The sequence below is a fragment of the Pan paniscus genome, chromosome 4 (assembly GCF_029289425.2).
Source record: "Pan paniscus chromosome 4, NHGRI_mPanPan1-v2.0_pri, whole genome shotgun sequence".
Classification (NCBI taxonomy): domain Eukaryota; kingdom Metazoa; phylum Chordata; class Mammalia; order Primates; family Hominidae; genus Pan; species Pan paniscus.
The window spans coordinates 114825336-114853117 of record NC_073253.2 but is presented as its reverse complement, the minus strand read 5'-3'; the positions used below and the strand labels follow the sequence as shown (position 1 = coordinate 114853117).

The window sequence follows — 27782 nt, the reverse complement described above, 5'->3', positions numbered from 1 at the left end:
TTGCTTTTATAGCTATGTTATTGAGAGTATATGTTTGTGGTCATTACAGCTTCTTTTCTCATCATTGGTTTACCAGAATATAACAACCCCCTCTGCCTTTAGTTTTTATTTTGTCAAATATGAACATTGTGACTCTCTTTCATTGTACGTCTTTTTCCATTCTTTTATTTTCAAGCTTTGTATTTTTTAAGTGACAGGGTTTTGGTTTTATTTAAATCAAATTTGAATCTACTGTCTTGTAGATGGTTAGCTTCAACCATTTACATTTACTCTAATTACTTATACATTATGATGTTTCTTTCATCTAATCTAATAGTTACTCTTTATCATACCTTCCTTTATTTCTCTTTTCCAGCTGTCTTTTAAGCATTAAGTTTTTTCTGCTGATAAAAAATTAAATATCTACCTTTGGTTTTCTGTTTTTGTTTTTGTTTAAGCCGGAGTCTCACTTTGTTGCCCAGGCTGGAGTGCAGTGGTGCGATCTCAGCTCACTGCAACCTCCGCCTCCCGGGTTCAAGCAATTCTCCCGGCCTCAGCCTCCTGAGTAACTGGGATTACAGGTGTCCACCATCATGCCTGGCTAATTTTTGTACTTTTAGTAGAGATAGGGTTTTGCCATGTTGGCCAGGCTGGTCTCAAACTCTTGACCTCAGGCAATCCACCCGCCTTGGCCTCCCAAAGTGCAGGGATTACAGGCTACAGGTGTGAGCCACCACACCCAGCCCTACCATTGTTCTTATAGTGAATGCACTTAACCTAAGATTCATCATTCACACATTATTTAAACCTACCAATTTATTAAAGTTATCAAAAGCTACACCATCCCCTTCACAAGACAAGTACTTGTCTCCTTTTGTTTTCTAATGCCCACCATTTATTACATTGTTATTGCCTAGAATTTTAATCTGGATTGTTACAAATATGCTTTTTCTCTTTCTCCCATATCTTTTTTAAGACATATACATTTTACCAAGCTGTTTTATTACTTTCTTCTTGATCTCTTGCACCATATTCTGAATGTGTTTTTCTTCTCACTTGAATATTTCCTCCCCAAATGTTTGCAATATACATGTTCACAATGGCAAACCATCTGAGGACTTGTGTGCCTGAAAATATCTTTATCCCACTTTTGCATTTGGATAACAATGAATTTAAAGAGAGGTAATTTGATGAGGTCCAGAGAAGAATCCCAGGCCTCATAGAAACACAACTGAGCAACTCCTCCAGAAAAGATTGTAATGTGAAAACTCTTAGGGAAGCACAGCACATCAGGAGGAGGCAGTCTCCTGAGATCATATTCATCAGCCCTGTGAGTCTGGAGGGTCAGAAATCTGAGCGATACATGACCAAAGGCACAGGTCAGCACTGAATTACTTTTATCAACTATTCACCCCATTAGTGCTCTGGCATTCCCTGGATTTTGCTGTCCCAATGCTGCCAAAGACGTGCCTTTGCTACAGATTTCTTCAATAAATCCCTATTTTTAGTCCATGATCTTGAGGCTATTCTTGATCCCTCTGTACTTCATCTATAAAATGGAGATATTATCCCTAAAGCATTGCCTTGAAGATCATATAATATATAGAAACACTTGGCTTATTGTTGAAATATTAGACCCTCCTCCCTTCAATTTTTATCCCACTTCCTGCCTTCCAATGTCTAAATCTTTTATATTCTCATTGCTTAAATATAATGAAGGTTTTGATCCCATACTGTAAAGCACAAATATTTTGGCCTGCTATGGGAAAAGGTAAAGGTATCTTTACCTAGTTGGATAACTATATATGTGTGTGTGCATGTGTGTGTGTCTGTGTGTGTGTATAACTATATATGTATGTGTGCATATATATATAACTATATATGTATGTGTGTGTATTATATATAGAGAGAGAGGGATATGGATATGGATAGATAGATATAGATATAACCATACATGGCAAATATATATGTGTGTGTTTATGTTCTACAAGGTTAAAAACCAGCTCTCAGTTAAGAGCTAGCCTTGTTTTTTGACTACATTTCTAATTATGGTTTGTTGCTTGTCATTTATTTCCTATTGGTGTTGCTGAATGGACTTTTACCCTGAAGCTTCATTTGTTAAAAAGAACATTAACATAAAAGAATCTTTACTAGAGCTCCAAGGAAGAAACATTACTCCATTTTTTTTCTAGACATCTAGTAGCAGAAAGCATGTATTTTATTTAAAAAGATTCAAAAGACTATTGTTTATAAAAATGACATGAAAATCTGATTTATGTTTCATTTCTAAAGCACATGATGAGAAGAGTAAGTCACAAAGTGGACATATGAAGAATTGAGGAAGCCTTTCTTAGTCCGTGTCTGATATTATATCCAGCCTTCTAAAAAACAATTTGTGTGTTCACTATTTCAGAGCAGTCATGATAGGGAATCAATTCAGCCTAAAAGGATGCTCCAGAAGGAATAATTAGTTCAGCATTTAATATACATAGAAAGAAAAAAGTCATTTTAGAAAATTAAGTGCCCCATATCCCAAAGGCAAAGCATCTACAAAGTGATATTTTTAGTTTTAGATATGGTTTCTCTTTTATACAAAAAGGCTCTCATTTTCAAAAGCTTAGAGTTTGGCTTGAAGTCAGGTTTTCTTGTTTATTTGCCTTTACTTTTGTATCCTTTTTATTCTGATGTTAACCTGTAGTCAAATAGCTTACTATTGTTCACATGAATTTTTCCTTGGAGAAAGGGAGAGAACATTCTTACCCATTACCCACATTACAGCCACTTAATAAGTGCTGGTTTCACTGATGAAGAAAAACATTCATAAAAGTCCATATTCCAGTTGGAATTCCTTACATTACCAAATGAATCAACCTGAATGTGAAGAACAATATTACGTGTATAATGATATGCAAGAGGAGTTTCATATTTAATCCTTATGCCATCAGATTCCCAACCATGGACCTGTAATATAACTGATTCAAGGGTGAATGACTAAAAACCCCATTACTCTTTTCTACCATTAATGTTGTCTTTGAGCTGGTACGGCGATAAAAATGTGATTTCTACTAATGGAAACTGCCTCTACTGAAATTCAACAATTTGATGGTAATCATCCATCCGTATTTAATTTTATATGCTTCATTTTGATACAAAATTTTATTTACTCTCATCGAATAAATTCCCTTTTCATGTTATCAACTTGATTACCATTAGTCAGGTCTGTGTCTTGGTGTTTCCCAGAATCACTCTTTTCCCCTTTCTTTCTTAAGCCAGTACTTTCTTTCTTAGGTTCAGAAGTATATTATTATTATTATTATTATTATTATTATTATTGTAAAATTTCTGACTCAGATGAAAGCCTAATGAGGAAAAATATAATCATGCTTTCTAAAGGCAGATAAAACTGCTCACCAGGTCATGATTCCTCTGTAGCGCAAGCTTTTTAAGAGTTCAACACTAATTAGCAATTCAGTAAGTCCCTGCACATCTTAAAACATCTCCAAAATCATAGGGAGGTGAAGTATCTGATATTAGCTTTCACCACTGCAAATACTTTAATAGCTTGTGAACAATTCAGAGAGGCTACAACGTGTCCTCAATGAGCTCATGCCTGAAATGGGGACTGCAGAACGACAGGAGTAAGGATAAGGCTAAGACTGAGAGAAGATAAGGCTGAGACTCATGTCCCCTTTATAGCCAACTTAATTTATCCCTTCTCATTTCAAGCCACTTACAAGTACACTTAAAATATAACTTAGGCTCTGTTACAGTCCTTGGCACAAAGGACATTTTGTATGAGGCACTGTTATTTTGGTCATGAATCAAAATTATGTATTGATTACCTTGTGTCTGTCTAATCCTGTATGTAAGATAGCTCAGGTAGTAGTCATGGGTACTCTTTATTTAAAAAAAAAAATCCTTTCTGGAACTAAAAGTAGATCTGCCATTCACCCCAGCAATCCCACTACTGGGGGTATCTACCCAAAGGAAAAGAAGTCATTATGTTAAAAAGACACATGTACACTCATGTTTATAGCAGCACAATTTGCAATGGCAAAGATATGAAAACAACTTAAGTGCCCAGCAGCCAAGGTATGGATAAAGAAAATGTGGTATATAACACCACAGAATACTATTCAGCCATGAAAAGGAATGAATTAATGTCTTTTGCAGCAACTTGGATGGAGTTGGAGGCCATTATTCTAAGTGAAGTAACACAGGAATGGAAAACCAAGTACCTTATCTTCTCACTTCTAAGTGCGAGCTAAGCTATAAGGAAGCAAAGACATACAGAGTAATATAACGGACTTTGGGGACTCAGCATGGGGATGTTGGGAGGGTGCTGAGGGATAAAAGACTACGTATTGGGTACAGCATACATTGCTTGGGTGCTGGGTGCACTAAAATCTCAGAATTCACCACTATAGAACTCATCCATGTAACCAAAAACCACTTGTATCCCCAAAGATATAGAAATTTTAAAAATTCTTTCTGAATTATCTTCTCACAACAAACACAGCTTAAGACAGTATCAAAGCACATTAACAATTAGAGTTAATTTATAGCAAAGAGCAAGGATTTAAAAACACCAGCACCCATATTAGGAATCATAGCTCGGCTGTTTTATGTATGCAACCCCAGTCTCTATATAACACAACCAGAGATAAAAACTCAATTGTTACAATATCCAAATGAGGTGACCATCCTAGCACCTAAGTACAAAGAGAACATGTGCCGGCCTTCCTAATTTACACTCGCCTTCTCCGAAGCTCTGAGACCCCCTCCCCAGTCGCATTTGGAGAAAGGAAAACTTCATACTCCAAAGCCATAACATTTATTTCCATAGGCCAAATACAGCAAGGATCCTCTGTGCTTCAAAAGCACACCTCGGGCTTCCCCTCAGGTTTTCCTTGCCTTAGGCAAAAAGGGCCAGAGAAGTGAGAACCGTCTTTGTGAGTCCACAGAGGAGAGTCAGAGCAGCCTCTTCTGCTTTCTAGAAGAAAATCCATGCACCATCCCCACCACCTTCTTTCCCTATCATTAGGAGAAGCTCTGATATCGCCACTAAATACTTGAGGACTGATTAGCCTTCGGGGCAAAGGAATTCCAGTGCTTCGTTTCAACCACTGTTTGCTTTTATATATTTCATCAATGATTGCTGATTAAAATGTATTCTCTCCTTACAGGCATTTTGCCCATCAGCAAGTAGATGAAGGGAAAATGTGTAGGGAGCACTTAATGATTTTCTGGAGATGGAGGGGGAAATGGTGGGTGGAAGGCATGAGCCAGGGGCAAGTGGCATGCCATAAACACAGCTTGAGGGACTGGAACCCTTCCTTCCCCAGCATGAGGAGCCCAGCTTTCACGCAGTCTCAGTCTGAGTGCAGAGACTGCTCCTTCTTTCCCATCCTCTCAGCCCTACCCACCGTAGAACTAGCTACCCACATGCCAGGGGCCTGGGCCAATTTGGACATCTGGGGGTCGTTCTGGTTGTCACAAAAACTGGGAAGTAGCGCTGGCATTTCTCAGGCTTCCCTAGGTCACTCTGTCAACGGCCTTTGCTAGGTGACACAAATGCCAAGTGATTTCCCTAAATGAGGGGCTCTGGTAAATAGAATTGGAAAACATAGCTTAGGTCTAAGGCCACAGTAGGGCCTTTTACCTGAATCTGCTATGTCCTGGAATTCAGGGTGTTATGGAAGAGAATTTAGTGTTAAATTGTAGATATCTAGAGCCTGGGTGATGGGAACCTAAGAATTATGCTGAGTAAAAGAAAAAAGCAAAAAAAGAGCCTGAGCAGAACAGTCCTAAGAAGGCGCTATGGGAGAACCAGCAATGACTGCCATCTTGAATACAGGGCCCATGACTGCAACCTCATATATGCATGGATTAGATCCATGCTTTGCATTATAGCATGCACATATATGAGGGGGCTAACTTTTTATTATGAAAATGTTCAAATATGCACAAAAGTAGAGAGAGTAGTATAAACAACTATCATATCACTTCAATGCTATAAAATTCAGTGTGCTTTTATATAACATGAGGATTTTTTTACATAATTAGAACACCAAAATAAAATAGAATTTTTATTACTATACTTAATAAAATTCCTTGATATCATCTAATACCTAGTCCATATTCAATCCTGAATTGGAGAGAAATGTTTTTATTTTGTATGAATAAAATAAAAATTGATAATATTGAAAAATCGATTATAGTAATGCTGATTATAGATAATGAACAACTATCAAAGAGAAATAAAACTTACACATTTGATTTGCTTAGCTGTGTAGAAATACCACCAATTAAAACAGTTTATTCAACTCCTTGCCATTTTTCCCCAGTGACCACAATTCACAATAACAATTATGCATGTCATTAAATGTGTGCCACATTATAGTTGGAATTAAAGTGTACAAAAGTAGTACAGAAATCTGCTTGCAACTTTAAAAGAAAATTGTTTACCTGCAAATAAATTGCATTGACCTAGATAATCTATATTCAGACGCAGGGAAATGTAGTTGATATCAAGAATACAAAAATATTTGAACTTCAGCAAACTCATGACAACCTTCTCTCATTACCTTTACAATGATATATTATGCTCTTAGGTAGGTGACAGAAATGCTGAGATGAAACTTCAGCACAATTACAGAAAATACAGTTGTTCTGGGATCTCTGAGGAGGAACTGTTTTCATATGAAAATGTTGGATCCTGAAAAAAGTTTTGCACCCTCTAGCTTGTTAATAACTCCTCATCCTCCTCCTCCTACTCCCTAAGCCCACCTCAATTTGCAGAACTGCACATAGATGGGGGTTCAGAAAACTGAGATTCTATTCTGTGTGACCTTGAGCAAATTACTTTTTGTGACTCAATTTGTCATTGGGAAACACTGATCAGAGGCTTTCTGCAATGTTATTGTACTAACTTCACAAGAAATTAGCACTAACTCCTTTCTAAATCTAAAAATAAAAAGGATGTACTTGGATCAAAGGAAAAAGGATTAAACAGAAGGTGAGGGGGAGCTCCGTGCATATAAGTCCCCATCCACTCTGACAGCGGTGGTTGCTGTTAAGGTAGCGCCAGACATTTGTTCTCATCCCTGCCAGACTTATGGCCCCTTGGCTCTTTGGACAGATAACCTACTGAACTCAAGGACCCCTGCCTGCCTCATACACCTGCCCCGCTGGTCAACCAGACTGGCTTAGAATACCTCTGGGAAAACTAACCTCTGAAGTGTTGACCTCAGTTCATTACTGAGGTTGTAAGCTTTTGCTAGATTCATATTAGCCTCAGCCTTCTGCAAAAGGGAAAGGAAGAAAGGGGGGAGAAAAGAAGGAAGGGAGGGAGGAAAGGAGGAAGAAAGAAGGGAAGGAGGAGGAAGGGAGGGGAAGAAGAAGGGAAGGAGAGAGGGGAGAGAGGGAGGGAAATCAAAGCTTTGCTTGGAAATGGATTCTGAAACCAAAGCACTGGTGAACTCATTAAAGATTTGAAGTCTGACAGCTCAGCTTTCCCAAACCATGGCAGCTATAAAGGGAATATAATTACATTTAACAGAAGCCACCTGCATTTTGAAGTTGCCTAAATTTAAAGCTTCTGGGAGACTTAATTAAATTTAATGAAAACCATAGCAGCTAAACAAAGATGTATTGTAGCTCCCATTTTGTTATTCCTGAGGAAATTAAGTAGAACACATTAAGCCCCACCTTAGCTTTCACATTTAAACCTCTGGATATTAATGCTGAAAGTCTATATATAAGGTAATGTTCTCTTTTTTTCATTGGCTAATAACATTGTCAGACTACTCATCTGTTCCTGTGAGAAGAAAGAAAAACACAACTAGAAGGAAAACGAAGAGGAGAAAAGAAGAAAGTACAGGAAAGTTATCTTACGTGTGAAATAGGCTATTACCCTAACTGACTTCCCGCCCTTTGTGCCCCCTCACCCCAAGTCCAACATCTTCAGTGGCATTTCTTTCATTTTTGAAGGAACTGTATGTTATTTGTCATTGCAATATAAGTGCCTAGTTAATTCAGATCAGGATGGACATCTGTAAATTAGAGCATCAAAATATGTGGGTCAACATGGCCCTGCGGTACTCTTAACCTAGACTATTTACTTTTCTTTTTATGATTCTTTTTTGTTGTTGTTAACCTAGACTATTTATATATAGATACAGTGGTGATCCTTCTGATGGATTTTAACAACAGGCTGGTAGAAATGCAGTGCAAGCCGACATCAAGCAGAAACCCTTCTCTGTGACTAGGACGGGAGAAGGAGGAGGTGATGTGGCCTAAATTGCCTGCACAGAGGGCAACCAGACAGTCCAAGACAGCGCTCTCAAACCTTAATCAGCGTAGGAATCCCCTGAGGGGCTTGTTAAAATACAGACTTCTGGACTCTATCCCCAGAGTTTCTGATTCAGTAGATCTGGACCGGGACCCCAAAACTTGCCTTTCTAACAAGTTCCCAGTGGATGTTGATACTACTGATTCAGGGACTATATATTTTGAGGACCAGAGGTCTAAGACATAGAATCTCAGAAGTTTAAAAACCTGAAGCATTGTTTAGAAAATGGTTTGATATTAGGTGAATCCCATCCAAAAGCAGAACATAGTGTTAAGAAAACTAAGCCACCAATGACAGGAGGTAGGCAGATAATGGTTGAGTCTCCGAAATCTGCTCCATAGGTCAGGCCCTTCATCCTCACGTGGGGATTAAAGTCTCACTGTGGAAAAGGTGGACAAAACTAGGCAGGGTCCTATAGTCACAATCCACCTGCTGGAATCAATCAGGTCCACAACCCTCAAGGGAATCAGGCTAAGGAACACAGAGCCTCGCCTGGGAGCATCACCCATGAGAAGGATCTGACCCATCTGCAGGTAGATTGGAACATGTGTTCCCTCTTCTGGTGTCAGACCTTTGACAACCAGAACCCACCCCCATCCCCACACAGACAAACTTATGCCCACAGTGTCTGTGTCTTGACAATTCTTGTGTAATTAAAGTTTCTGAATTACTGAACTCTAGACTTATCTGCTTACATTTAGAGCATTGTTTGCACCAATTTTATAAACCATAAAGGACAGCTATCAGCTGCTGTTATTAAGACACTTTCATATTTATTCTCATTTGACTCTTAAAGTAACCCCATGAGATGGGCAAAGAGAACAGCCAAGAGAACAGATCCTCAGGTATTGTACAACTGGCCCTGAGACCCAAGTCTAACATCATTTCTATTGGACCACATTCCCTCCCTTTTAAAAAGGATTTAGGAACCAGGTATGGTGTCTCAGCCTGTAATCCCAGCAACTCAGGAGGCTGAGGCAGAAGGATCACTTGGGACCAGGAATTCAAGATTGCAGTGAGCTATGATTGTGTCCCTGCACTCCAGCCTGGACAACAGAGCAAGACCACATTTCAAAAAAAGAAGGATTTAAACCAACACTACAGAGCGGGATAAATTTATTCTCCCATTTCATTAAGCAAAATCCAAAATGAACAGAATATATCAGGAAACACGTTTTATCACTGCACTGAATTTTCTAATACTCACGACAGCCTACTTGCCTAAGACAAAACAGAGTTCTCCATCCACAGCGGGGACCAAGCAGAGGCTGCACAAACACATGTCAGGTACTTCAAAAAAAGGGACTCAAGCATTCATTGGGATGGCCCCGATGCATTAGAGTCAATTGGTTCTAAATTCTTTTCATTTCTCTGGTGGGCTACTCATTAAGAACAGACTCAAATTGCCTGTCAGCCTTTTCTGTAATTTTTACGGGTAAAATATTTCTGTGGGCATTCTAATTTCAAAAGACAGCAAAAACACCGTATTTTAGTTGCAACATTTAAAATAACGACAATGTATGTTTTCATACTTGCCAGTTAATTTTCATCAAGTTAAAGCACACAGTAAGATGTTTCCTACTAGAATCCATGGGTTTAAAATCCTGAAATTAGCATACTAGTTAGTACCTCACAATCCCAACTGTGTGTATTTCTTGCCCAGTTGTATCTTTACTATCTAAAAGTGTTTTCTTTCATCTTCTTTGAAGCATTCCTTCTCCTTTTCTTTCTATTGTTTACACTGTAAACGTAATGTTCTTTTTTTTTTTTTTTTTTTTTTTTTTTGAGACGGAGTCTTGCTCTGTCGCCCAGGCTGGAGTGCAGTGACGCGATCTCGGCTCACTGCAAGCTCCGCCTCCTGGGTTCACGCCATTCTCCTGCCTCAGCCTCCCAAGTAGCTGGGACCACAGGCGCCCGCCACCACGCCCGGCTAATTTTTTCTTTTTTTTTCTTTTTTTTTTTTTTGTATTTTTAGTAGAGACGGGGTTTCACCGTGTTAGCCAGGATGGCCTCGATTTCCTGACCTCGTGATCCGCTCGCCTCGGCCTCCCAAACTGCTGGGATTACAGGCGTGAGCCACCGCGCCTGGGAACTTAATGTTCTTTTAAGCAGCAAATCTGTGATGTTTATTACAAAACCTTGCAAAATTTTTAATAAAATTATTATAAATTCTGCTTGTTAAACTCAAGTAAATGTATAGGTACATTAATATTTTCAGTGGAAAGCCTATCATGCCACATAGACTTTGGAGTTGAGTGAGCTGGGTTTGATTCCTGGTGCCATTACATCCTAACTTTGTGACTTTGGAAAAGTTTACTTTTCAGAAAATAATGATGAAAATTGCACATAGCTCATGGGAATAAAATGCAATAATGTACGTACCACACCAGCATAATAGACAAAGCAGCATTTTACAGTGATTAAGCAAAAAGACTGCCTATATTCAGATCTCAAGTCTGCCACTTAATAGCATTATGGTCTTGAGCAACTTAACCTCCCCAAACCTGTGTACTCATCTTTATAATGGGGGGCAATTACATAATCTACCTCATAGGTAGATTATATTGTTGAGATGATTGACTGGGATAATATTTGTAAGACCCTCAACACAGGATGCTGCCAGTGGTGGGCAACTCAGGGATAGTATTTCCCTTTCTTGGCCTCCTTCTTTCCAAGCCACCTCCATGTTTCCTGCTCACTCTTTCCTACCTTGCCATCCCACTTTGCCTAGAAAGAAGAAAACAAGTAACCTAGAGGCAGAATTCCTCATATGGAGAGAAACATCTTTGTTTAGTTATCTACATGTTAACACCATCATCAGCTGTGAAAAGAAACACTCTGATGGCCTGGTTGAGAAACAGAGCTAAACACTTATGCATAATAAAGTGGAAGAAGTTGGGAGCTTCTGGAGGTATGGGATATGAGGAGGGCAGATGTGAGAGGGGTCTCTGGTTCGTGACTCTTCAGCAGTGGGATTGGCCAAGCACTTCAAAGAATTAGAGTGCAAAGAGCCTGCTAAGCTTAGCTGTATGTTGAGCCTAACACTTCAGTAAGTCTAGTACATATGGTGTGGTTTGGTGGAAAATATCAATGAAAAAGAATGCTATTCCACATTTGGATTCAATGCAATGTTGAAAGAAGGGAATAGCTGAATGAGGTGAGATGAGAGACTAATAACTTCATGAAATCAGAAGTCGGGGTTTTAATTTCTCATGTAAGCAGAATAAGGACTCAAGCAAGCTCTTTTGATTTAAATATTAAATGAGAGGTGACCAGGAGGGCTAAAAAACTTGGGTTTCCACCACCTTTGCCCCACCAATACTGTTAACATGTTAATCATACCATTTTCTCCTTTTCATCACTTGCTTTTCATTATGTATACATATACAGTGTAACTCTTACTTGATAAAGTAAAATACTTGATTTCAAAGCAAGGCTGAAACTCTAATGCTTATGGACTCCTAAAATCTTGAAACCAGAAGACGTTCTAGCCATGGCTTAGTGCACGCTCTTAAATTAACAGCTAGGAAGCAAGCCTGGAGAGTGACTTTCCCAGTTCTCATGGCAAGTTGCCAGCAGCAAATGGACTTGAGCTTTCAGCCAAGGGAGACCATTCCCTTCTTTAAGTAAGAAAGGGAATATATATAAGCCTGAGCAGGTAAGGTAGCTCACAAAACTAGGGAGCTATTCCTAGCTGTCTGCATATTTTCTTGAGTTGAGACATTCATTAATCCATTTTAGCAATGGACAATCTCTTTATATTAACTCTACCAATTAATTATGTCAATACATTATTATATCAGATACCTTTATAATGATAAATTAATGCTCTCCTTGGAGTGAAATATCATGATGAAACCCATTCTTTGACATATAAAAGTGAAATTAAGCATGAAAACAGGTCCCATTGATCATCAGAACTTCTAATACATTCATTTGCTTTCCTGTGTTTTGAGCTGATTTTCAGTTGAGTTGAGTTGAAGTGAACTTAGAAAATTCAATGCCTTTACAAAGAATATGAATCTCTGAATAATTCATTTCTGTTGTAGTTTAATTATTGAATAAATGATTAGACTAATTATCATTGAATTTATAAAATAAAAAGCAACTAAACATTTTAATTAATTTAATTAGGAGATTTGAAAACTGATTATTTTAAATGGCTGAATGATAAAATCATAATTCTACAGCAATTCAGTGTGTTTATAATGGTAATTATTTTACTTTTAAGATCCACAAAGAAAATATAGATAAGCTATTGTATAGAAATCGGAGTAAATAGCCCATGTCTCAGACTTGTAGCTATTATTCTTTAAAATAGTTATAAACTGAATTTAATTCAAGAGACAATTTATCTTTGCCAACTGTGATGCTTAATATTGAGTGTCAACTTGATTGGATTGAAGGATGCAAAGTATTGTTCCTGGGTGTGTGTGTGAGGATATTGCCAAAGGAGATTAACATTCGAGTCGGTGGACTGGGAGAGGCAGACCCACCCTCAGTCTGGGTGGGCACCATCTATCTAATCAGCTGCCAGCTCTGCTAGGATAAAAGCAGGCAGAAGAATGTGGAAGGACTTGACTTCCTGAGTCTTCCGGACTTCATCTTTCTGCCATGCTGGATGCTTCCTGCCCTTGAACATCAGAGTCCAAGTTCTTCAACTTTTGGACTCTTGGACTTACACCAAAGATTTCCAGGGGTTCTCAGGCCTTTGGCCACAGACTGAAGGCTGCACTATGGGCTTCCCTACTTAAGAGGTTTCAGGACTCAGACTGGCTTCCTTGCTCCTCAGCTTGGAGACAGCCTATTGTGGGACTTCACCTCGTGATCGTGTGAGTCAACTCTCCTTAATAAACTCCTCTTTATATATACATCTCTCCTGTTAGTTCTGTCCCTCTAGAGAACCCTGACAAATACCAACTATAATATTTTATCAGTAAAAATGCAAAATATATTGGTTTGCATATGGAGTGTAAAAGAGGGGGGCGGAGGTCTAGAAGAGATGAGTCCCTGAGGTGTTGTAAAAAGACACTTAAGGAATGAAACCTTAATACATAAAGAAAGGCACTAACAAGGTATAAGCTAGGGGCACATTTTCAACTCTGTAAGGAAAGTCAGAAGTTTAAAATGTCAAAGATAAAGGGACTTCTTTGGTCCAAGAATACCACAAATACCAAGAAATACAATCCCCAGCCCTTCAGTTAGATAATGTTCTATAATTCCAAAATTATGGAGTGAAAGTACAGCTAGCTTTTAGAGCCAGCCCTCTTCACAGCACATTCACCTTAAGGAGAGATTTTAAGACAAAGCATATTATCCTTTAAAATGAGGCTGAAAAGATATGTTTAGAGGTATCGCTTAGAATGCTTAGTAGAATCAACACAAACTAAGAGGCAGGTGACCTTGCTTCTTGATCTAACTTTGATACCTCTACCTCTCCCACTGTGACCTGGAACAACTCATTTAACTTCTCAGAGTTTCATTGCCATTTGCCAGATGGGACTTTTTAAAATTATCAACAGTAAGAATAGAAACTGATAATTCACATGTGGAGAAATGCATATTTCTTAAACAACTGTTGGAAAAGAATTTATTCTCTAAATAATTTAAAAATGCAACTTAAACCTGAGAAACCACCAAATGTCTGCTAAAGAGTAAGAATGTCTTTAAATGATCATAATCTTTAAGATATAACAATAAAGTTGGATTCACTCATTCAATGCAATCAGCTGCTTAAAAGCAGATATTCTCTCTTCCTTATTTATATATAAATCGCCAGGGCCTGTAAACATTAGTTCAGTAAATATTTGTTCAATCAGTACTAGCCATTGGTGGTGTTGAAAACTGCTATTTGAGAATCAGTATAGCCACATGGAGCACATATTTCTGGTAGAGCCAACAAATTAAGCTTCAAGGTAAAGCATGAGAGAAAATGGTTTGTTTCAGTCTGTCCTGACCTGCCCTCATGTGCCAAACTGTGTATTCTTAACCAGGCATAGGAAAAAGAAGAGAAGACTATTTTATAGTGTGCAGGGAGCCAGAAAGTAGCAGTACCAATCACCTCTAATATGCCAATCTGGGCTCCAAGGTGAAATCCTCTCACTGTTCTGGTGTCCTCCCTTGGGACATGAGGGTGACCTGGGCTGAGGTTTGGTTGTCAGTGAGCCCCAACTTCAATTGATTGTTCAAAAGGGCCAAAGATTCAAGTCATTTTAGCACACAGAACTACCCATCTCCTTATAATATATTCTGTGAGCAGGACAGAATATTCTGATAGTGTCCATTCCCAATCAGAAGCAGGAGTCTCCTCCTGGTCCATCATCTGCACACAGAATTAGTGTGCTTCCTTCTTGTCTCAGTAGTTACTCCCACAGCCACCACATTTGAATCAGAGGTCTAAGTCTTACTGCCTTTTCCTACTTGGACACAAAATTTAATAAACCTGGGAAATAAAGAATGCTTAATCAACAGGCTTTGACTTGTATAGGGTGTTACTTTTATTTTATGACAGAACTCACCATTCATAAACATAAAAACACGTGGTCTCCAACAATTCCATTCCTAAATGTTTTAATCTAAGAAAACAATTCAGAAGTGAAACATCTACAGCAGTATTTCCTATAATAGAATGTAGTGATTCATAAATGTTGATCGGGATGAAAACGGAAGATCCAAGACATTATGTGAGCAGCCAGTTGGAAAACCGAGTGGATGCTGGGGCTGGGGCCACTCACTGATCTAGGGAATGCATAAGGGTGGGCAGGTAGGAGCAGGGCCACATCAGGTGCTGTGCCATTTTAACTGCACTACTGTGGGAGTGGGATAACCTTTTCTAATTTTCACAAGGCCCTACTTACCTGCAGCGGTGAGCATGTATTTTTAACACAAAAGAGTGCCCTGTGGCCTACAGGCAGCTCTGGATGAGAGGGAAAAAGTGTGCTTTCAGTTGTGAGTGTGTTCCGTTTTTGAAACACCTGAGGTATCTAGGGGAATTGCAGGATAGGAAGCAGTGATCAGGACCGAGGTTTAGCTGGAGTTACATAAACGTGGAGCCATCAGTGTGCAGGAGAAGCAGTAACTACCCCATTGTACAGGGCTATATCTTCTATCATGGCTCATTGCACGTAAGAATCATCAATTGTAAGATACAAACTAATTTCAGAGATGTGAGAATGTGAAAAAACGAGCATGTTAGAATTTATATATATGATTAAGGGAAAGAACTGCTATTGTCCCTGGATGCTGTCTGTTTTTTTCAAGAGTATCAAAATTAAAATGAAAACAGAGACAAATCTCTAAATGTAATATTTTATTTGGGAATCACAGAATTGCAATTCAGGGCATACACAGACCAGGCAGTCTTCAGCATGTCCAAAGAACAAAGAGAAGATTGGGAGTTTTATTAGAAAGATCAATGTTATGTACTGTTTTGAAAGAAATCTCATCAGCACTAGAGAAGTTTTTGAAAGCTGTCAAGCTCTGACTGGTAAGTGACGGTGGTAGGTACAATTAGTCTTAGAGTCACACCCAGTCATTTCAGCAGCTACAAGGTAAAACTGCTCTTTGGGTTACAGCAAGCCGTTTCAGCAGCCAGGCTTGTGGAAAATTCAGTTCTTGGAGCAGGTGCTCTGTGCCTCAAGTGATTTTCCTGCCTGCCCTCTTGACTCAGATTTAGTTGGCTATGACAAGAATGACACAATTCATATTATCAACTTTCACAAGAGCCAAATAGAAAAGATATGGGAAGACTATTTGGAGGAACAGATGAACAGCTGGAACAGAAAGGAAGAAGAAGCCTTCAACTGTCCTTGGAGTATGTAGCTCCTTCCTAATTCAACTCACCTTTTCTGTGTTCTCCCTGCTGGCCATTTTTTAAAATTAATTGTTACTTTTATTTCAATAGTTTTTGGAGTATAGGTGGTTTTTTGTTACATAGATAACCAGGTAACCCTGTGGGTGAGTCTTTTATCCCTCACCCACCTCCCAATCTTCCCCTCCAAGTCTCCAAAGTCCATTATATTATTCTTATGCCTTTGCATCCTCATAGTTTAGTTCCCACTTATAAGTGAGAACATATGATATTGATTTTCCATTCCTGAGTTACTTCACTTGGAATAATGGCCTCCAGCTCCACCCAAGTTGCTGCAAAAGACATTATTTCATTCCTTTTTATGGCTCAATAGTATTCAACAGTGTATATATACCATATTTTATTTATCTACCCATGGGTTGATGGGGACTTAGGTTGGTTCCATATGTTTGCAATTATAAATTGTGCTGCTATGAACATGCATGTGCATGTATCTTTTTAATATAATGACTTATTTTTCTCTGAGTAGATATTCACTAGTGGGATTGCTGGATCAAATGGTATTTCTATTTTTTGTTCTTCAAGGACTCTCCATACTGTTTTCCATAGTGGTTGTACTAATATACATTCCCCCCAGCTGAGTAAAATTGTTTTTCACCACATCCACACCAACATCTATTGTTTTTAGACTTTTTAATTACGGACATTCTTGCAGAAGTAAGGTGGTATCTCACTGTGGTTTTAATTTGCATTTCTCTAATAATTTGTGATGCTGAGCATTTTTTTCATTTGTTTGTTGTCCATTTGTATATCTTCTTTTATTAATTGTCTATTTATGTCCTTAGCCCACTTTTTGATGGGATTATTTGTTTTTTTCTTGCTGATTAGTTTGAGTTCCATGTAGATTCTGGATATTAGTCCACTGTCAGATGCATAGTTTGTGAAGATTTTCTCCCACTCTATGGGTTGTCTTTTACTCTGCTAATTCTTTCTTTTGTTGTACAGAAGATTTTTAGTTTAATTATGTACCATTTATTTATTTTTATTTTTGTTGCATTTGCTTTTGGGGTCTTAGTCATGAATTAATTTCCTAAGCCAATATCTACAAGAGTTTTCCCAATGTTATCTTCTAGAATTTTTATGGTTTCAGGTCTTGGATTTAAGTCTTTGATCCATCTTGAGTCGATTTTTGTATAAGGTGAGAGATGAGGATCCAGTTTCATTCTTCTACATGTGGTTTGCCAGTTTTCCCAGCACCATTGATTGAATAGGGTGCCCTTTCCCTAACTTATATTTTTGTATCCTTTGTCAAAGATCAGTTGGCTGTACGTTTTTGGCTTTATTTCTGTGTTCTCTATTCTATTCCATTGGTGTACGTGCCTATTTTTATACCAGTACCTTGCTGTTTTGGTAACTATAGCCTTGTAGTATAATTTGAAGTCAGGTAATGTGATGTCTCCAGATTTGTTCTTTTTGCTTAGTATTGCTTTGGGTATGTGGGCTCTTTTTTGGTTCCATACGAATTTTAGGATTGTTTTTTCTAGTTCTGTAAAGAATGATGATGGTATTTTGATGGGAATTGCATTGAATCTGTAGATTTCTTTGGGCAATATGGTCATTTTCACAGTATTGATTCTTCCCATTCATGAGCATAGGGTGTTTTTCCATTTGTTTGTGTTATCTATGATTTCTTTCAGCAGTGTTTTGTCATTTTCCTTGTAGAGATCCTTCACCTCCTTCGTTAAGTATATTCCTAAGAACTTTTTTTGTAGCTGTTGTAAAAGAGATTGAGTTCTTGATTTGATTCTCAGCTTTGTCATTGTTGATGTACAGCAGTGCTACTGATTTGTGTACATTGAGTTTGTATCCTGAGACTTCACTGAATTCATTTATCAGATCTAGGAGCTTTCCAGAGGAGTCTTTAAGGGTTTCTAGGTATAGGATCATATCATCAGCAAACAGTAACAATTTGACTTCCTCTTTTCCGATTTGGATGCCCTTTATTTCTTTCTCTTGTCTGATTGCTCAGGCCAGGACTTCCAGTACCATGTTGAATAGAAGTGGTGAGAGTGGGCATCCTTGTCTCATTCCAGTTCTCAGGGATAATGCTTTCAACTTTTGCCCATTCAGTACAATGTTGGCTATAATTTTGTCATAGATGGTTTTTATCACTTTGAAGTAAGTCCCTTCTATGCCTATTTCATTGAGAGTTTTTATCATAAAAGGATGCTGGATTTTATCTAATGCTTTTTCCACAACTATAGAGATGATCGTATGTTTTTGTTTTTAGTTCTGTTTATGGGATGTATCACATTTATTGACTTGCATATGTTAAACCACCCCTGCATCCCTGGTATGAAACCTACTTCATCATAATGTCTTATATTTTTGATATGCAGCTGAATTTTGTTAGCTAGAATTTTGTTGAGAATTTTTGCATCTATGTTCATCAGGGATATAGGTCTGTAGTTTTCTTTCTTTGTTATGTCTTTTCTTGGTTTTGATATTAGTGAGATACTGGCTTCATAGAACAACTTAGAGAGGATTCTCTAATTCTCATCTTCTGAAATAGTTTCAGTAGGATAGGTACCAATTCTTCTTTAAATGTCTAATAGAATTCAGCTGTTAATCCATCTGGTCCTGGAATTTTTTTTTTTAGCAATTTTTTTTATTACTATTTCAATCTCACTACTTGTTATTGGTCTTTTAGAGTTTCTATTTCTTCCTGGTTTAGTCTAGGAGGGTTGTATATTTCCAGAGGTTTATCCATCTCCTTTAGGTTTTCTAGTTTGTCCACATAAAGCTGTTTACAATAGCCTTGAATGATCTTTTGTATTTCTGTGATATTGGTTGCAGTATCCCAAGTTTTGTTTCTAATTGAGCTTTTTTGGATCTTCTCTCTTTTTTTCTTGGTGAATATTGCTAATGGTCCATCAATTTTGTTTATCTTTTCAAAGAAACGGTTTTTTGTTTCATTTATCTTTTGTATTTTGTTTATTTCGATTTCATTTAGTTCTACTCTGATCTTTGTTATTTCTTTTCTTCTGCTGGGTTTGGGTTTAGTTAGTTCTTGTTTCTCTAGTTTCTTGAGGTGTGACATTATGTTGTCAATTTGTGTTCTTTCATACTTTTTGATGTAGGAATTTAATGCTATGAACTTTCGTCTTGGCACTGCTTCTGCTGTGTCCCAGAGGTTTTGATAAATTGTGTCACTGTCATAATTGATTTCAAAGAATTTTTAAATTTCCATCTTGATTTCATTGTTAACCCAAAAATCAATCAAGAGCAGACTATTTAATTTCCATTTATTTGTACAGTTTTGAGGGTTCTTTTTGTAGTTGATTTCCAGTTTTATTCCACTGTAGTCTGAGAGGGTGCTTGGTATAATTTCAATTTTCTTAAATTTATTGAGACTTTTGTGGCCTATCTTATAGTCCCTCTTGGAGAATGTTCCATGTGCTAATGAGAAGAATGTATATTCTGCAGTTGTTGGGTAGAATGTTCTGTAAATATCTGTTAAGTCCATTTGTTCTAGGATATAGTTTAAGTCCACTGTTTCTTTGTTGACTTTCTGTCTTCATGATCTGTCTAGTGCTGTCAGTAGAATATTGGTCCCCACTATTATTGTCTTGTTTTCTATCTCATTTTCTAGGTCTAGTAGTAATTGTTTTATAAATCTGGGAACTCTTGTGTTAGGATATAAATTTAGGATTGTAATATCTTCCTGTTGGACTAATCCTTTTATCATTATATAATATTTTTCTTTGTCTTTTTTTACTGTTATTGCTTTAAAGTCTGTTTTGTCTGATATAACAATAGCTACGCCTGCTCACTTTTGGTTTTCATTTGCATGAGATATCTTTTTCCACCCATTTACCTTATGTTTATGTGAGTTCTTATGTGTTAGATGAGTCTGTTGGAGACATCAGATATTTGGTTGGTGATTTTTTATCCATTCTGCCCTTTTGTATCCTTTAAGTGGAGGATTTAGGCCATTTACATTCAATGTTAATATTGAGATGTGAGGTGCTATTCTATTCATCATATTACTTGTTACCTAGATACTTTGTTTTTTTCCTTGTGTCTTTGATTATTAAGCTACTCAAGGAGGTACCAGAAAAAGGTGACAACCAACATAAATAAATTAAAAAAATCCAGGATAAGAATGAAAAAGTTTCCAGATAACTAGATATCATAAAGAAAAACAATCAGAACTTCTGGAAATGAAAGACACTCTTAGGAATATACAAAATGCAGTAGAAAGTTTCAAAAATAGACTAGAACAAGTAGAAGAAAGAATGTCAGAGCTTGAAGACAAGGCGTTTGAATTAACCCAATCATAACCCCAAAATAATACAATGAAAAAAACAAAGTATCTAGGTAACAAGTAACATGATGAATAGAATAGCACCTCACATCTCAATATTAACATTGAATGTAAATTTATAGGCCCTATAACATTTATGCTTTCAGGAGGTTCTATTTTGGTGTATCTCAAACTTTTGTTTCAAGATTTAGAACTTCTTTTAGCATTTCTTGTAGTGCGGGTTTGACATCATTTGTTTGTCTGAAAAAGACTTTATCTCTGCTCATTTATGAAGCTTAGTTTTGCTGGATACAAAATTCTTGATGAAAATTATTTTGTTTAATGAGGCTAAAGATAAGACCCCAATCCCTTCTGGCTTATAAGGTTTCTGCTGAGGAATCTGTTGTTATTCTGACAGGTTTTCCAGTATAGATTATCTGATGCTTTTGTCTCACAATTATTAAAATTTTTTCCTTTGTCCTAACTTTAGATAAACTGATGACTATGTACCATGGTGATATTTTTCCAATGAATTTCCTAGGTGTTCTTTGAGCTTTTTGTATTTGCATGTCCAGATCTCTAGCAAAGTCAGGGAAGTTTTCCTCAATTATTCCCTCAAATAAGTTTTCCAAACTTTTAGACTTCTCTTCTCCCTCAGAAATACCAATTATTCTGAGAATGGCATGAACCCGGGAGGCAGAGCTTTCAGTGAGCCGAGATCACACCACTGCACTCCAGCCTGGGCAACAGAGTGAGACTCCATCTCAAAAAAAAAAAAAAAGAAATACCAATTATTCTTAGGTTTGGCCATTTTACATAATCCCATATTTCTTGGAGACTTTGTTCAGTTTTTAAAATTCTTTTTTCTTTGTCTGATTGGGTTAATTCAAATGCCTTGTCTTCAAGCTCTGACATTCCTTTTTCTACTTGTTCTAGTCTATTTTTGAAACTTTCTACTGCCTTTTATATATTCCTAAGAGTGTCTTTCATTTCCAGAAGTTCTGATTGTTTTTATGATATCTAGTTCTCTGGAAACTTTTTCATTCATATCCTGGACTTTTTAAATTTATTTATGTTGGTTTTCACCTTTTTCTGGTACCTCGTTGAGTAGCTTAATAATCAACCTTCTGAAGTCTTTATCTGGCATTTCAGAGATTTGTTCCTGATTTGGATCCATTGCTGGAGAGCTAGTGTGATATTTTGGGGGGTGTTATAGAACTCTGTTTTGTCATATTAGCCAGATTTACTTTTCTGCTTCCTTCTCACTTGGGTAGACTATTTCTTCAAATTGTTCTTGAATTTATTTTTAATTGGATTGTGTTTTTTTTAAGCATATGACTTTAATGCTTATAGTTTATTTTAGCCTAATTTGATTCTTGGTGCTTTTAAGAGTGAACACTCTGTATGAATTCCTTAGTTACAGAGAGTCTTGTGCACTGGCTTTCCCAGATGCTGGTTGTAGTAGTTATATACTTGGTGCATGGGCAAGTTCACTGTCTCCTATAGGGTTGGAATGGCAGGGATCTCTTGAAGCTTATCTCATTCTCTCAAGGTATACAGTTTCTTTATTTATCTACTTTTTCCCCAGTATTTTATTTACTGAGTTGATGATTCAGGCTTTAGACCAATTAGGGGAGGTGTCCTTGGGTAAGCACTGGTAGTAGCTAAGGCAGATGTGTAGATGTAATACCCAATGGTTGGCAGAGGTCCCAGGCTTGATGAAGGTGTCCGGGGGAGCTCCCAGTGAGATGTGCTGAGGTTTTATCAGGGTGAAGGGTGGGAGCTACCTCAGCTCCTCTGCCAGGCCCCTGTTGACCATTATTAAAGTGATAGATAATGAAGTAAAAATAATCAAATTATTATGATACAGAGGGTTTCTATCTATATGATACAGAGGGACAAAGATTCCAAATGAAACATGAATAAAGGAAATGTAAGAAATAAAATCAAAGCAAAAAGTTAAATTAATGAATACAGTTTAGATGAAGAAAATGAAACCTTACAGATACACTGCAATCATCTTTGATAACTTCTGCACGCTCATTCAACAGAAGCAACCACTCTCATGAAGCAGGTGTGGATCCTCTCCAGTCCATGCTTTATCCCTTTATTACATGTAAATATAGCCATAGAAAGTATAATGTTTTTAAATTTTTACATGAATTGCATCATTCTACACATTTCTGGAGCGATTTTTTTTATTTTGGCCAACAATTGTGTTTTAGTTGGTTATATATTTGGGACCACAAACATGTCTACTATGAAACTGGAATATTTGCCTTCTAATTAAACAAGAAATAACTATATAATAACTATCAGGATCAAAGTGTCCACACAGAACAGTAGCAGATGCAGGTGACTGCTGGACCTCTTCCCAGCCTCTAGCTCCCTAAGGTGGGCACCATATCCAGGGACAGAGTCCACACAGGAAGGATCCTGAAGCATCTGAGAACACAGCCACACTCTTGTCATGCCATTGCCCTTCTATTCTTTCCTTATAACATCATGTAAGAGGGCACAGCGTGTTTCCCATGCTGAACCCTGCTCTGCTCACTCCACACACCTTCCGACACCCACCATGGACACAGTTCAGCAGCTGGAAGAAAGAGGGCACCTGATGGACAGCAAAGGCTTTGATGAATAATAAATACATGAAGGAACTAGGAGTGGGACTAGCCCTCTGCGAAAAAAAGGGTGCTATGGCCAAAAAAGATTGTATTAGCTTTTTTGATGGCAAAAACCTCACCATAAAAATGGAGAGTACTTTAAAATCGTACAGCTTTCTCACACTCAGGGGAGGGAAATTCAAAGAAACTACAGGTGACAGTGGAAAAACTCAGACTGCACCTTTACATATGGCACATTGTTTCGACATCAGAAGTGGAATGGAAAGGAAGGCAAAATAAGAAAATTGAAAGACAGGAAATTAGTGGTGGACTGCATCATAAACAATGTCACCTGTACTCAGATCTATGAAAAAGTAGAATAAAAACTCCATCATCACCTTGGACAAGAATTAGTTCTCAGAATGAACAAGCTCAGTTCAATGGACAAATCCCCTTACTACTGCTTTTTTTGTCATTACTGTATTCAATTACCTTTATCAAAAACATTTTACATGCAACTATTTCAAAGTGTTGGTTTAATTAGAACCCTCTCCAGTCCATGCTTTATCCCTTTATTACATGTAAATATAGCCATAGAAATATGGCTTTGATTAATAAATAATTGTATTTGTATAAAAGAAAGAGAGAATAAGAAAGAAAGAGAAAGAAAGAAAGAAAAAAGAAAAGAAAGAGAAATCATGTAATAGAATGTTAGAATATTAACAAATATATCAGTTAGAACACAACCTCATGTGTCAGTACCCTAGGGTCCCTGAACACCATCCCTGACTCAGGCTTTCCAGCATGCTTGTATCACTCAGTGCAATCCCTGACTCTGATTTTAGTACATGTCTATTTATATATCTGTTTCCTTTCCCTTTTCCACTTGTACTCACGAGTGCCACGAGGACAATGTTAAATAGTAGTAGTGACAGTGGACTTATCTTCCTGTCTATAATGAAATGTCCTTTGTATTTTACCATTAAAGGACAAGGGAGAGATAGAACAATCACTCAACTTAGGTTAAAGAAGTATCCCTTTATACCTATCACATTAAATGTCTTTATCAGCAACAAAAAAAGAAAACTTCAGGCCACAATCCCTGATGAACATTGATGCAAAAAATACTGACAAATCGAATCTGGCAGCACATCCAGAAGCTTATCCACCACGATCAAGTTGGCTTCATCCCTGGGATGCAAGGTTGGTTCAACAGGCAAATCAATAAACGTAATTAATCACATAAACAGAACTAAAGACAAAAACCACAAGATTATCTCAATAGACACAGAAAAGGCCTAATTCAACATCCCTTCATGTTAAAAACTCTCAATAAACTAAGTATTGATGGAACGTATCTCAAAATAATGAGAGACATTTATGACAAGCCCACAGCCAATATCATACTGAATAGGCAAAAACTGGACGCATTCCCTTTGAAAACCAACACAAGACAAGAATGCCCTCTCTCACCACTCCTATTTAACATAGTATTGGAAGTTCTGGCCAGGGCAATCAGGCAAGAGAAAGAAATAAATGGTATTCAGGATGGGCATGGTAGTTCATGTCTGTAATCTCAGCAGTTTGGGAGGCCATGGTGGGCAGATCACGTGAGCCCAGGAGTTCAAGACCAGCCTGAGCAACATGGCAAAACCCTGTCTCTCCCAAAAATGCAAAAATTAGCTGGGCGTGGTGGCACATGCCTGTAGTCCCAGCTACTCAGAAGGCTGAGGCAGGAGGATCACTTGAACCCAGAAGGCAGAGGTTGCAGTGAGCCAATATCATGCCACTGGACTCCAGCCTGGATGACAGAGCGAGACACTAAGAAAGAAAGAGAGAAAGAGAGAGAGAGAAAAGAAAGAAAGAAAGAGAGAGAGAAAGAAAGAAAAAGAAAGAAAGAAAGAGAAAAAAGGAAGGAAGGAAGGAAGGAAAGAAGGAAGGAAGGAAGGATTTGAATAGGAAGAGAGAAAGTCAAACTCTCTCTGTTTGCAGATGACATGATCATATATCAGAAAATCCCATTGTCTCTGCCCAAAAGCTCCTTAGGCTGATAAGCAACTTCAGCGAAGTCTCAGGATACAAAATCAACATGCAAAAATCACAAGCATTCCTATACACCAACAAAAGACAAGCAGAGAGCCAAATCATGACTTAACTCTCATTCACAATTGTTACAAAGAGAATAAAATACCTAGGAATACAGCTAACAAGGGATATGAAGGAACTCTTCAAGAAGAATTACAAAGCACTGCTCAAGGAAATAAGAGGGGACACAAACAAATTGAAAAACATCCTATGCCCATGGATACAAAGAATGAATATTGTGAAAATGGTCATACCGAACAAAGTAATTTATAGATTTAATGCTACTCCCATTCAACTACCATTGACATTCATCACAGGATTAGGAAAAACTACTCTAAAATTCATATAGAACCAGAAAAGAGACCGTATAGCCAAGACAATCCTAAGCAAAGAGATGCTGGAGGCATCATGTTACCTGATTTCAAACTACACTACAAGGCAAACATGAACCTGATCACAACAGCATGGTACTGGTACCAAAACAGATACATAGACCAATGGAAGAGAATAGAGACCTCAGTAATAAGACCACACGTCTATAACCATTTGATCTTCGACAAACCTGAGAAAAACAAGCAATGGGGAAAAGATTCCCTATTTAACAAATGGTGCTGGGGGTGCTGGCTAGCCATATGTAGAAAATGGAAACTGGACCCCTTTCTTACACCTTATACAAAAATCAACTCAAGATGGATTAAAGACTTAAATATCAAAACCCAAACTATAAAAACCCTAAAGAAAATCTAGGCAATACCATTCAGAACAGAGGCACAGGCAAGGATTTCATGATGAAAACACCAAAAGCAATTGCAACAAAAGTAAAAATTGATGAATGGAATCCAATTAAACTAATGAGCTTCTGCACAGCAAAAGAAACTATCATCAGAGTGAACAGACAACCTACAGAATGGGAGAAAATTTTTGCAATCGCTCCATTTGACAAAGGTCTAATATCCAGAATCTATAAGGAACTTAAGCAAATTTACAAGAAAAAAACAACTCCATCAGAAAGTGGGCAAAGGATATGAACAGACACTTTTCAAAAGAAGACATACATGGGGCCAACAAACATGCAAAAAAGCTCAGCATCACTGATCATTAGAGAAATGCAAATCAAAACCACAATGAGATACCATCTCACAACAGTCAGAATTGTGATTATTAAAAAGTCAAGAAACAACAGATGCTGGGGAGGCTGTGGAGAAATAGGAAGGCTTTTACACTGTTGGTGGGAGTGTAAATTAGTTCAACCATAGCGGAAGATAGTGTGGTGATTTCTTAAAGACCTAAAACCATAAACACCATTTGACCCAGCAATCCCATTACTGGGTATATACCCCAAGGAATATAAATCATTCTATTTTCTGTGCACATTTATGTTCATTGCGGCGCTATTCACAATAGCAAAGACATGAAATCAACCAAAATGCCCATCAATGATAGACTGGATAAAGAAAATATGGCATATATACACCATGGAATACTATGCAGCCATAAAAAGGAATGAGATCATGTCCTTCGCAAGGACATGGATGGAGTTGAAAGCCATTATCCTCAGCAAACTAACACAGGAAAATAAAACCAAACACCGCATGTTCTCACCTGTAAGTGGGAGCTGAACAATGAGAACATATGAACACAGGGAAGGGAACAACACAAACTGAGGCTTGTCAGGGGAGGCAGGTAGAGGGAGAGCATCAGGAAAAATAGCTAATGCATGCTGGGCTTCATACCTAGGTGATGGGTTGATAGGTGCAGCAAACCACCATGGCACATGTTTACCTATGTAACGAACCTGCACGTTCTGCATATGTATTCCAGAACTTAAAATAAAATTAAATTAAAAGCAAATGATGCTGAATTTTAAGTGCTTTTTCCAAATCTATGAAGATAATATAAATTTTTCTCCTTGTCCCCAGTAGCTCACCATGATCAAATAGCGGTTAGTACTCTGCATCGCAATCTATTAATGTGATTAATCCTATTAATGGAGTTTCCAATATTGAACCATAAGGGGTATGCTTTTAATTTGCTATTAGACACTTTTTTTAAAGGCCATTAGTCCATACTTTCTTTTGATTCTGTCACCTTTGAAGTTTTAGTATTGTTATTATATCAACTTAATGAACAAACATGGTAGCTCTCATTCTGTGCCCTCTGGAACAACAGAAGTAAGATTGGCATTATCTGTTCATTAAGGTTTTGGCTGAATTCACATGTGAATCTGAGGCTTAGGAACTCAGGGAGAATAGTCGTTTCTCAAACTTTCTCAAATTCTATTCTTCTTCTTGAGACAGGGTCTCACTCTATCATGGGTTGGGGTGCAATGGCATGATTACACCTCACTGCAGCCTCCACCTCCCGGGCCCAATTGATCCACCTGCCTCAGCTTCCCCAGTAGCTAGGACTACAGGCATGTGCCAGGCTGGCAAATTTTTTCATTTTTTGGAGAAAAGAGTTTCACTATGTTGCCTAGGCTGGTCTTGAATTCCTGGATTCAAATGATCCTCCCACCTCAGCCTCCCAAAGTGCTGGGATTACAGGTGCGAGCCACAATGGCCAGCCTCAAATTCTTTTATGTCAAGCCATCTGTTTAGATTTTCTATTTTGTGTCAATGATGTAAAAAAATCATTACATTTATA

The 27782-nt window shown here is 37.7% G+C and overlaps 1 pseudogene; it reads left to right on the top strand.

Moving 5' to 3' along the window:
* The first annotated feature begins 15185 nt into the window (after window positions 1–15185).
* On the top strand, window positions 15186–26090 carry LOC134730453 (fatty acid-binding protein 5-like; annotated as a pseudogene).
* Window positions 26091–27782: the final 1692 nt, after the last annotated feature.